Raw genomic sequence first — 12,982 nt, 5'->3', positions numbered from 1 at the left:
ACACGTTCACTCTGGGCGACTCACCACTGGCGCCACCTACCGCTTACAGCTCGACCGAGGCCAAGCGGCCAAGCCTAGTTTGGTGTGTGTGCGCGAGTATCTGTTGAACACGTGCTTCGGCGCGGAGACACCATGCCTCGTTAATAAAGTTTGTCTCCATTACCTGAGCCCTGTTCAATGCCGGATGCCTCGCCCAACTTCCGCCCAGCCTTTTCTCAGCCTTAAGTCCTCGTCCATGCCCTCACAACTGGCGCCAGTCGACCTCGAGCCATGCCGCAAACGTCCCCACTCGCCCGCCTGACGAAGTAACCCGCCTTCCTCTTTGTCCCGTTCGCTTCTCCCGCCCGCCATATTGCCGCCTCCCCCCACTATGAAGCCTTTCGCCCTCTTCGTCTGAGACGTCTCGCCTCTTCGCTACTTGTGCTGCCTGACCGATAGAGTGAGTAGCTCGCTCGCTCTGCGTGAGCTCCTCGCTCTGCTCGTCTTTTGCCGCTTCGCTTGTGCTGCACCGTGAATCGTCATGCTCCGCGTGAACGAGGCTACGCCGGAGGACCTCGCGGGCTTTACTGCAGATTACCTCCATGAAGAGCTGGCTCTCCGAAATCTCGACGCTGCCGGATCGAAGGAAGACGTCATAAATCGCCTTCTCGCTGACATCGCCAACAACCGCACAACGCCACCCCGTTTGCTTACCCCAGACTCTACCGCAGCCACCCAGCGCCCCGACCTCGCGCCGCTTTCGACGAGTCTCGATGCAGCCCAAACAACAGAGTTGCTCACGGGTTTACTCCAGCAACTCCTCCATGTGTCACAGCGCCCTGCAGCCCCGGTTCAAGTCACTACTCTGCCAGACCTGTCCGCTTCATTTTCATCATACAGTGATGACGGCAGCATATCAGCGTTTCACTGGATTGAAGAGTTGGAGCGTACGCGAAACCTGGCTTCGTGGGAACCATCAACACTTCTCGCCGTCGCCCTGGAAAAACTTCGCGGGGCCGCATCTGATTGGAAATCCGTCATTGGCCGCTAATGCCCAAAATGGGAGAGTTTCAGGCAAGCCTTTCTAGAGCAGTTCAGTGACAAGCTCACATTGCTGCAGTGGAAACAGGCAGTTACTTGTCGCATGCAAGCGCATAGAGAGAGCCTTGTTAATTATTTTCTGGCGAAGTTCAACCTAATATCTGGTTGCCCAGTCGCCCTCACCGACCCCCAGCGCATCGAGTATGCCCTTCAAGGCATTGCCGACGCAAATCTGGCTACCACCATTGCTGCGCAACGTCCAGCCACAGTCGCAGCATATATGAAAATAGCTACTCAACTTGACCAGACATTAAGCCATTCATATCTTCGACTCACGCGCACAGAGAGTTCAGGTGCCAAGGTACCAATGCCCATGCCACAAGCGCCACAACGCAGCACAGAGCGCATAAACTGCCAGTCTTGGTCAGACAGAACCGACCGGCTACAGCGCATTTCAGCTCTCCCGCCAGACCAACGAGATGCTCGCTACCACAATATCTCCACTAAGCACGGTGCCCCTGCCTGCCGCCCTGGCCAGAACCTGGCAGACGCTGTGTTTTCAGTGCCGTCAAAAAGGACATCTCGCATCCAAGTGCCCATCAAAATCCACTGCTTCGAAGTCTACCGTGTATCCTTCCCCAGCTCTCCACAGCAGCCCTTCTGAGACCCTCGATGGATCACTGACTCAGTGTGCCCTTGTCAGTGCCATTATTGCCGGGATTGGCCAAGTCGACGCATTTCCTGGCAGTGGACCTAAAGTAACACTAATTTCACGCCACCTAGTCAGCTCCTTGACCCTCCTGCCCTGGACAAGAGCTCCCTTAGTCGTCGTCGGAGGACCATTAGTAACTCCTGCTGGTGCCGTCTGCTTGAAGATATCTGTTGGGCCCATCACTGGTTTGGTTGAAGCAGCTGCCCTTGACAATAATCCCGTACCAATATCTTGGGTGAAGACTGGTTTCTTTAAGCCACGCACAGTTAGTATTTCAACCACCCATGCCTACTGAAATCCGCCATTCCCCAACAAACACAAGTGTGCTGTGCCATGAACGACTGCTGCCTAGGATGTAAAATGCTGTTCTTCTCCAAGGGTCAGCTTTTGACCACTGTTTGCCTGGCCACCACAGCTCAACAGGCCTAAAACGATTGCCTCTTCCCGGACCAGACCAGCCCTTGTGGGCACTATTATCTTGTCAAGAAGGTATTTCAAACAATTGCAACCACCCCTCTGAATCCAAGCAAGCTGCTTCCCCAACAGTTGAGGTTTGCATCGATCCATCCTTGCCCACCGCACCGATTGGTAGCCACTTGCAAGTGCCTCAGCAACAAGAAATTACAAGCCTTCTGTCGAAACAAGCTGAAGTATTCGCTCGTGGAGAGGATGACTTGGGTCTGTACGAAGGTGTGGAACATGCCATTGACCTTCTTCCTGATGACGTGCCACACAGTCGATCCCCTTACCGCTTTTCTGCTGCAGACCGTCATTTACTAAAGAATCAAACAAGCACACTTCTTCGCCAAGGCATCATTCTCCAGGCCTCATGACCTTGGGCATCCCCTGCAGTGGTTGTTAGCAGAAGTACTAAGAAGCGCCTCTGTGTTAACTCATCATCATCAGCCTGATTATACCCACTGCAGGGCGAAGGCCTCTCCCATATTTCTCCATTTAACCCGGTCTGTGTTAACTATGTGCCTTTAAACAAGATGACAGTGACTGTTGTTGAGCCCCTTCCACATGCGGATGACATCATGGATGATATTGCTGGCTCGTTGTACTTTGCCTGCCTTGACCTCAAGTTTGCTTACTGGAAATCCCGCCTCAAGCACCTTCATCGGGACCGCGCCGTCAACATCGGCCACCCGAGCGCTTGAAAGAATACTCCCTCTCCTAGTGAGCGCCTCACGGCACATTTCGTTGCTTGACCAAAGGGACTTGGTCTAACTGAGAGGGGCCGGATGTGAGCGACTCACCACTGGCGCCACCTGCCGCTTACAGCTCCACCGAGGCCAAGCGGCCAAGCGGCCAAGCCTAGTGTGGTGTGTGTGTGTGTGCGAGTGTCTGTTGAACGCTTGCTTCGGCGCGGAGACGTGAAGCTGAGTACTGGGGCACCATGCCTCGTTAATAAAGTTTGTCTCCATTACCTGAGCCCTGTTGAATGCCGGACGCCTCGCCCAACTTCCGCCCAGCCTTTTCTCAGCCTTAAGTCCTCGCGCATGCCCTCACATCACACGAAATGCGCCGCTGACTAACCTATCACCACTACTATCATCCTCACGCTAGAGAAGAATTAAGATGCGCTGCTCACGTTCCCGGGCGTGGCTGGGGATCCGAGGATGGAGGTTCAATTCCCTATCTGGAGACCTTTATTAAGGCGAAAGCCTCTAACGGCTCACATTGTCGTGGACAAAATGTGTCCCGCTTTTGCGGCGGCTCTGATTGGTCGAGACGGGATGACATGATGGAGGTCTCGACAAATCACAGAGGACCACCACACTATATATGCGCGAATGCGTGTTTTATAGACAAGCGTCAGCCCGCGACGTCAGTGGAGATGCGGCGGCGCATGCAAGCCAGGCAAGCCTCTGGATATCAGAAATCTGCGCCCTATTTCCCTCAAGTCTTGGCTCGGGAAGCTCTTTGAGAACGTTACCCTTGCTCGTCTCCAGGAACACGTCCTCTTTCCCCCCACAATGGTAGGATTCCGACTCCACATCTCCACTCAAGATATCATGCTGCAGCTCTCAGAATACATCCTTCACCCCCGTAATACGAAGCGGACGCGCGCGGTGCTCGCCCTCGACCTGGAAAAGGCATTTAGCAATGTACTTCATTCGGCCATTTTGGACGCTCTGCCGTCCCTACACGTCGGTCATCGTATTCATCAGTACACCTCAGCCCTTCTTTGTCAGTGGACAGATGAAATCATCTTTGGCTCCCTCTGTTCCCCGGTTTTCACCCTTGGAAACCGAGGTACCCCCCAGAGATCTGTGTTCTCTCCGCTTCTGTTTAATATTGCTCTCATTCCCGTGACAAACGCTCTGTCAGCCATTCCCGCCCTTTCGCACCCTTTATATGCAGACGACATCACCCTATGGACCTCCTCAGGCAACGTGGGAACCATTGAAGAGACACTGCAAGCTGGCGTAGACGTGGTGGCCTCTCATGCTCATAGGGTCGGTCTCGCATGCTCACCTACCAAATCTGAACTTTTGGTCCTTCACCCGCATCGCGGAAGGATAGACAAAGCTCCCCCGCCTAGCGTCGAGGCAACCATTGGTGCCGTCCGCATCCCGGAGGTAGAGAGTTCGCATCCTGGGGATGATACTCCAGAACAATGGCAAGAACACTGCCACGATCGCCAAGCTCACTATTACCATTCAGCAAACTGTTCGCCTAATTAGACGAATGGCATCATGGCATGCAAGACGAATGGCAGCATGGCATGCAAGAACATGACCTCCGTCGCCTGATCCAGGCTTTCGTCCTGAATCGAGTAGTCTATTCATTACGCTATCTCTTCCTCTCTGGAGTAGAGGAGAACAAGGTCAACTGCCTTATCCGTCAGGCATACAAGGCGGCCCTCAATCTTCCCCGCCAAACGTCGAATGAGCGCCTTCTTAAGATGGGTGTACACAATTCTCTCGCCGAACTCACCGAGGCTCATCGATCTGCCCAACTTGATCGGCTCTCCTCCACTCTAGCTAGCCGTCACATTCTTGATGCTATTGGCCTGCATCCCCCTGGATATTACTCCCACACCTTCTCCCTCCCACGCCTCACACGAGACATTCTCGCCATTCACCCCCTCCCCAAGAACATGCACCCCGAACATCACGCGGCTCGTCGTGCTGCTAGGGCTGCAGCCCTACACAAACACTATGTCACACAGCCGGAGACCGTCGTACAGGGAGCTAAGATATGATTTCTAGTTCCCTCTAGTTGCCGTTAATATGTTTCTTATAGTGAAGGTGTTTGGAGCAGCACGAGCTCATCAAAAGAGTCGTCCTATGAATTCAGTTCGTCATTTATATCGTTGTCCTCATTTCATGCGCTAGCAATATGCTCGGGAATTGAACAGTGTTGACTATTAGTTTTTCTTAAACATTGTACTTTCTAGTTTTCATTTAACTTAGTTAATACAGCCGTCCACCGTAGCCGCGCGCTGTTGAGACCACGGAGAAGGAAGCCAATGCAGCTCTTAGCCGGCTGATTCCAGCAGTAATCGGCTGTAGAAGTGCTTAGCTACTTTCCAGGCATAAGTCAAACTATTTCCACGAACAACCGAAGCTTACGCTTCAGTATATTCGCACGTGCGAACTGGTTTCGAAGAGCGTCGCTTGGCGCAGTGTAGGCACGCTGCGTTTTGCCTAAACCACATGTCGCTGCCGATCACAGCACCACCTTTGTTTACAAACATGACGCTTGTCTGTATAGCCATATGCCAATCAATTATCAATGACTAATTAATTTAATTAATGATTAACGTCTGATTACTTTAAATAATGACTAATTAACTGTGTAATTATCAATTATAGATGACTAAGGTGGCGAACTAATTTAATTAACTAATTAATGATCCAATGACTACTTAATTATTCAATAAGTATTTAAATAATTAGGCAGTGTCTAATCAATGCCTAACTGTCAATTGCCAGTGACTAATGACAAATCACTACTTAATGCTCAATTAGTTTATTTAATGCCTAATTAATGATCAGTTGCGTAGCAGAATTCGGCACTCAGGCTTTCGCCTTTCACTACTTTAGTCGCTTAAGCCCCTCGTAATTTTCTTATGAGGAGACCGACTAAGCGGTGTGGCGTGACGTCATGCGCATGCGCAGCTGGCGGAGTGCCGGCACCGACACGGCCGCCGCAGCCAGCTAACCGCACGAAGTGCCAGGCACGGTTGCCATGCTACACTTGAAACCTGGCGTAGTTGAGCAATCGCTTCCAAACCACACTTAACACGGCAACTTTCAAGTGCTTGACTCGAAGCTGCGTAATCCCTTTTTCTATGGCTGCGTCCTCAATCGCTCTCGAGATTTGTTGTTGTTGTTCTCTAATTTGATGGCACATACCCACACAAAGGGATCGGCCAAGAATTGGGGTGCAGAGATATTAGATTTTGAGATGGATAATTATATCGAAAAAAAAAAAAGAAATGATAGGTGGAGAGAAGAAAACTAAAATATGAAAAACCAAAATAAATAGGATAATTAATAACGCACGCAGTAGGACAACACTGAGATTTGTATCTACAGATTAAAGCACTCAAAGCATATTAGCAAGGCAGACCTTTGATTTTATTAAAAAGTTCTGAATGGCCTTAAAAACAGACCTGTGGTTGTACTCAAGCATGGTGACACCGAACGATAATAAAATCTGGTTGCTCAAATTAAAACCCAGCTGTTGCAACGGATTTTCCAAGTACCGTTTTCTCATCATGGTAAAACGGCGGGAAAATAGCAAGAAATGATCTATTGTTTCCGGTTCCCCGCAGAATGCGCATACGGGAGTAAGGAGAGGATCCTTCAGAGGATCATTGTCGTTGTTGTTGTTGTCCTCTAATTTGGTGGCACATACCCACACAGGGGGATCGGCCAAGAATTGGGGTGCAGAGATATTAGATTTTGAGATGTATAACTACATCGCAAAAAAATAAATAGAAATAATTGCTAGGGAATTGAGAAGGAAATGTATATATGAGAAACCAAAATAAAAAAAGGGTAATTACTAACGCGCGCAGTAGGAGAATACTAAGATTTATATGTACAGATTAAAAAATCAAAAAATATTGCAAGGCAGACGTTTTGTTTCTATTAAGAAGTTTTGAATGGCGTTAAAAACAGACCTGTGGCTGTGCCCAAGCATGGTGACACCGAACGATAATAAAATTAAGACCCAGCTGTTGTAACGGCTTCTCCAAATACCGTTTTCACATCATGGTAAAACGGCGGCAAAATATCAAGAAATGGTCTATTGTTTCCGGTTCCCCGCAGAATGCTCAGACGGGATAAAGCGTCAAACCAGACCTTTGCATATAGAAATTTAGGGGCGGAATACGACAGCGTAGCCTGGTTAGAGAGACCTCAGTCTGCCTTGATTGACATGCTTTCCTATTCCAGGAATACTTGAGATGCAGGAAGTCGTCCGATGTTAATACAGATCCAGGTTGCGTGGTTTATAAGGAGCGCCTACGAAATCGCGCTGCTGTTACGTAAGCTTTCGCCGGGAGGATAGGCAACAAGGGGCTATTGAGAGACTAGGCTATCAGCAACCTCATTGACTGTCACATTACTGCAGCCTAGTACCCACACTATATGTACGAGGCTCAAATACGAGGGGAGGAATGAAAGAAAGGTGTTTAATTTTTCGAATCCATATTCGTCGATGAAAGCGACAAGCACAAGGAATAAGAGTCTGTCATTGCAGACACTGTTGGGTATGGTGGGTCTAGTTTTCGCAGAGCAAGCACAACCGCCAGCAACTCCGCATGGAAAATTGGGGTACAATCCGGAAGATACACTGAAAAAGCCCAGTCTAAAAGCGGACAGTATATTCCAACGCCGGCCTTTTTATGAAATTGAGAAGCATCAGTTGCTATCATTATGCTAACGGGAAGACTTTGTAAATGATCTTCTAATAATCCATTTAAAATGAGAGATAATAAGTGTTTTTCATTATTTGGGAAAATGTCATCATAGACAATTTTAACCGACGATGCACTTACTTTTGTTGGAAGGATGTTAGAAAGGACAACGTTCAAAGGTTGCAACAGATTTTGCACTAGTATTACCTACGGGGTATGAAACCGAGGCCATGTGACTCCAAAAAAGGAGGCAGGCTTGCAAAAAAAAAAAAAAAAATTGATAGGGAGCGATGGAATTGTGATTCATATATTTTTAGATACGTCTGGAGAGTCTAGGATTGTAATCTAGCTAAAAATAGTGGCATTTAGGCTTCAAGGTATAGCACATTGTTAGCCACAACTTTGGGGAGCCCTAGACATAATCTAAGCGCTTCCCTCTCTAAAAGAACAAGTGGACGAATTTTGTTAGCAGATGAACCAGAAAACAACACAGATCAAAATTCTATAATTGGTCGGGGAAGATAGATTACGTGACCTGAGGCTCCAAAAGCGAAATGCTGCTATGTACGCTGAAATATCGCGCAATCAATAGCCCAGTCTCGCGTTTCCTTTTGAGACTCATTGCGACTGACGACTGACACATGTCCTCGACCACAGTGCTTTGACTGTCGGCATAGGGAGCCTACATGTACATGTGTTCCTGTATATACTGTATATAGTGTATATACTGCACGCATATCATGGGAGCATATACCAGGAACACTACATGTACAGAACATTTGGCGCCACCTAGCGCATACGAAGGATATTTCTCAATGCTCATTGAAAACGCACGTGTAGCACCAGAAGCTTTAATGCAGATCGAGTTCAATGAGGATCGGAAGTGTTCGTGTAACAGAGGTATAACTAACGGGTGTTCCGAGATGTAGATTGCTTAAAGAAGCTAGAGGGGTTCAGTCGAGCGATAGCTTTGTTGATATAGTTAAGCCAGAAAAGAGTCCTGAAAAGACTGGAGTCATTTTATGTATGGTTTGCAAATTTTATCTTGCCTGCGGTTGGTTTTGGCGGTAGTTGTGGGTGAATTTGCGATGTGTATACGTCGTTGAGTTTGGTGCATCTTTCTATGCCATAAAGAGCTGCTGGCCCATGCATGTAGCACTTTCGTTGCGCCCCTACTCGGCAGCGTATCTGATTCGTATCCGATTCGTTTTCTAACTTATATATTCGTATTCGGTTAAACTGCCGGTGCCGATTTGGTTTGGAAATGTATTATGCGCACTCCAAGATGGAGGGGCAAAACATTCCCAAAGCAGTTTACCGGCTTTGTCAGAAAAGAGTAACTAGTAAGGTACGGAGAGCAAAAAAACGTTTATTGTAACGGTTCCTTTCACGCTGTAACGATTACAAACAAGACCTTGCGTGTGAAAAAAGTGGCGCGGTTTCTTGATAAAATGAAAGGTGCAATCTGTCACTCTTCTGGGTCCGGCCATAAGGAAAAAGAGCTAGGAGGGAGAGGAAGTTGTAGGGCTGAGGGGAAAATTTAGGCGTTCAACGCTGCTGAACCGAATGTGGAGGAAAAGCGGCCGCGGAACGAGAGTACCCGGCTGCGAAGTCAACCGCTGGGTTTAGACGGAAGTGAAATGTGAAATGGAGAGGAAATGCGTGTGCTGTACGATGTCAGTGCAAGATTCCAAGGTGGTCGAAATTACTCTGCTGTACGTGGAATCCACTTTCATGCCCTGCGAATATCATGCCGCAGACGCGGCAGACACTTTCCTGCTCCACTCGGTCAGCTCTCCGCGGCGCAGCGAGCATGTCCAGTGGGAAACTATCCTTCTGCTACACTCCGCGCCGACGCGCGCATCTTCTGGGATGCCACTGCCCTCCTCCCCCTCTCTGTAGCGAGCGTAGCTACAGTTTGCTAGAATCAGGTGGTCGAAATTACTCCGTAGCCCTCCACCACGGGTCCTCTTTCTCTCTTTCCACTTTCACTCGCACCTTCCTCCCTTCCCTTACGGCGCGGTTGCGGTGTCCACAGAAAACAGGTGAGACAGTTACCGCGCCTTTCCCTTCCTATAAATAATGTTTTTTTGCTAGAATATTAGCCCCGCCGGGGTGGTGCAGTGGTAAGACGCCCGACCACTGTCCGGAGTACCCGGGCTCGAACCCGACCTCGGCGGCTGCGTTTCGATGGAGGCGAAACGAAGAGGGGTCGTGTGCTGTGCGATGTCAGCGCACGTTAAAGATCCCCAGGTGGTCGAAATTACTCCGTAGAGGGGTCGTGTGCTGTGTGATGTCAGCGCACGTTAAAGATCCCCAGGTGGTCCAAAATTACTCCGTAGCCCTTCACTACGGCTCCTCTTTCTCTCCCATCTTCCTCCCTTCCCTTACTGCGCGGTTGCGGTGTCCACAGAAAAACAAGTGAGACAGTTACCGCGCCTTTCCCTTCCTATAAATAAATAAATAAATAAATAAATAAATAAATAAATAAATAAATAAATAAATAAATAAATAAATAAATCAGTTTTTGCTAGAATATTATGATATCGGAGTGGAGGGCTACGGAGTAATTTCGACCACCTGGGGATCTTTAACGTGCGCTGACATCGCACAGCAAACGAAGTGGCGTCCGTGTGCTGTGCGATGCCAGCGCACGTTAAAGATCCCCAGGTGGTCGAAATTACTCCGTAGCCCTCCACTACGGCCCCCCTTTCTCTCTATCCACTTTCACTCCCACCTTCATCCCTTCCCTTACGGCGCGGTTCAGGTGTCCACAGAGCAAGTGTGACAGATACTGCGCCTTTCCCTTCCTATGAACCAACCAACCAACCAACCCTACTCAGTGTGGATACGTGTTCGCGTCGTATGCCTGCACGGCGTGTACAAGCGTGTGTTTGGCTTATTTCGTTGTTCCGATGTGCTTTTACTTACCTATCTACCTCGCGCAAAAGACATATGAACAGGCAATCATCCCAATCATCGATTATGTCATGCTAGACATCATCAGCCGGTCTTCGACACTTGCGATTCTCTGGAGCGCGGCGTCTCAAACGAAGCGATGTCGTTAGACGCCATTTCAAAGCAAAACAGGTCAACGCAACGCAAACGCTCAGAAATCATATATTCCTCTTTCTGTTTGCAATACCAAAGCTACCGAAGCATAGCAGTATACAGTTTGAACAGGCCACTTTGTGCCTTCTGTAGTGTTTGAGTACCGTCTTCTTTATTAAGAGCGCAGCTCTTTTGTACCTGCGTTTCGCGGCGTCGCCGTCGGCACTGCGTCTCGTAGCCAGGTTCTGCACTGCGCATGCGCGCGCCGCCATGGCGAGCTGACTGAGTGGAGTAGGAAATGTCTGCCGGCATCGCTCACGGCATAAAAGTTGATTCTGACTAGAACGCTGGTGACCTTTCATGCGTTCAACGGAACGCCGATTGTGTTCAATGCAACGCTCGGTAGCCCGCACAGCCCGAGCTGAAACGCATAGCCGCCGCCGTTCGCCGAACCCTCTGTCTATATTATCTGCCAGTTCCTTCTAAGCCCAGCGAGGAAACCGGCGGAAGTCCTTCATCTGCCGCTGCGTGCCCAGTTACTCCGCCAACTCCGCCTACTCCGCCTACTCAGTTACTCCGCCTACTCAGTTGTAGCGGAGCCCACATAAGCGTTCAGATCAACAACCGTTAGTGGAGCGTTTCTTGAAGAAGGAATATATGTGAAAAATAAAAACGTTGTCTGTAATTGCCCCCGCGATACATTAGTGGTGCGGGCGAAGTCTGACTTTGGACTCCACCTTACCTTATGTAATTGTGCACACGTTTTCCTCGAATTCTTTGCCTCAATCTATAGAAAAGCTGAAACAGCTGATGAGCTGCGCTCAATTTTCGCATTAGGAAGTAACGTAATCGTCGGCAATGTTTTGCTGCTAAACGCCCGTCACGATGTCAGGGCGATCGACTGCTGGGTTTGAGGACGGGCCGAGGGTTCCATCGCGACCGTTTCACAAGGCGCTTCTCTGCTGTGGAATTGACTACGCTTTAAACAACACCAGGTCATCAGCGGCACCGAGTCCTGCCGCTGCATCAAGAAACTCCGCTTGAGGATTCGCGATCTCATCCAAAAGGCGGCTGAGTATGCTGCCCAGCTCACGGACTCTGGATAGATCGCTGTAACTATGCTGCTAGACAAATGCCTAGTCGCAATACTTGGAGGCTATTCCGTAGCCTCATAGATCCCACTCAGACCCGCACAGAAACGCAGAAATATCTGCAACGAGCAATTCATAATTTCAAGGGCAATACGGACCAACTTGCACAGACTCTAGGGGATCAGTATCTGTGTCAATTCCAAGACATACGTGGACAGGAATATTTCTATGCAGGCAGAGATAATCGGATATGGATCGTCCGTTCCAGTTCCATGATCTGCGGGCAGCTCTTGCTAAAATGAATCGGGGTACCGCTCCCGGCAGGGACAAGGTTACGGTCAAACTTTTGGCCAACCTTCCTGATCCGGCGTATGAGTCCCTTCTAAAATATATTAACACAATCTCGAAAGAACAAACACCCCTCCAGCTAGAATGGAAAACAGCGCTTGTCACCTTCATTCCTAAGCCGGGTAAGCCGATCAATACCGATCACCTCCGACCTATCTCCCTAACGTCTTGCGCAGCCAAGCTCATGGAGACCATGGTTCGAGATCGTCTCTTTGAATATCTGAAGGCACGCAATACTTTCGCAGACGCGATTTTCGGATTCCTACCTCAGAAGTCAGCACAAGACATTATGCTTCAACTCAGCCACGAGGTACTCACGCCGGTCGGTACCTGTGAGGTGTCGAGCACCCTCTCAATGACAAGTTGGTTCTCGCCTTGGATTTGAAGGGTGCTTTCCACAACGTGAAACACACTGTCATCCTCGCTCACCTCAGCGAGACACAATGCGAACACAACACGTTTAATTACATGAAACAGTTCTTACGGACCGTGAAGCCTTTATCCGCATTCAGGACAAGGAACACGGTCCTTATACTATGGGTACGCAGGGCACACCACAAGGCGCAGTGCTGTCCTCATTACTCTTTAATTTGGCTATGCTTCATCTGCCTACCCAGTTGGGTGAGGTTCAAGGTATACAGCATGCGCTGTATGCCGACGACATCATCATTTGGGCTACAGAGGGCAACATTGGTCAACCGGAGGACTGCCTGCAAACAGGGGGGGGGGGGCATAGTGGATCGCTATGTCACGTACTGTGCTCTCCAGTGCATCTTCGCCCCTCGCCGAGATGCAAGATACCAGTACTTCTCTCTCTGGCTCGTGGACCCATACGCGAAGCCACATAGATTAGAGTCCTCGGACTCTTTATTCACCAAAATT

The 12,982-nt window shown here is 49.3% G+C and overlaps 1 pseudogene; it reads left to right on the top strand.

The window, feature by feature from the left end:
- The first annotated feature begins 520 nt into the window (after nt 1–520).
- On the top strand, nt 521–3,053 carry LOC146207121 (uncharacterized; annotated as a pseudogene).
- The last annotated feature ends 9,929 nt before the right edge of the window (nt 3,054–12,982 follow it).

This window comes from Amblyomma maculatum, chromosome 1 (genome assembly GCF_055883805.1).
Source record: "Amblyomma maculatum isolate TAMU_Amacu chromosome 1, ASM5588380v1, whole genome shotgun sequence".
NCBI classification, from domain to species: domain Eukaryota; kingdom Metazoa; phylum Arthropoda; class Arachnida; order Ixodida; family Ixodidae; genus Amblyomma; species Amblyomma maculatum.
Note: the sequence above shows the minus strand (reverse complement) of the source record. Positions and strands in the feature narration are given on the sequence as shown.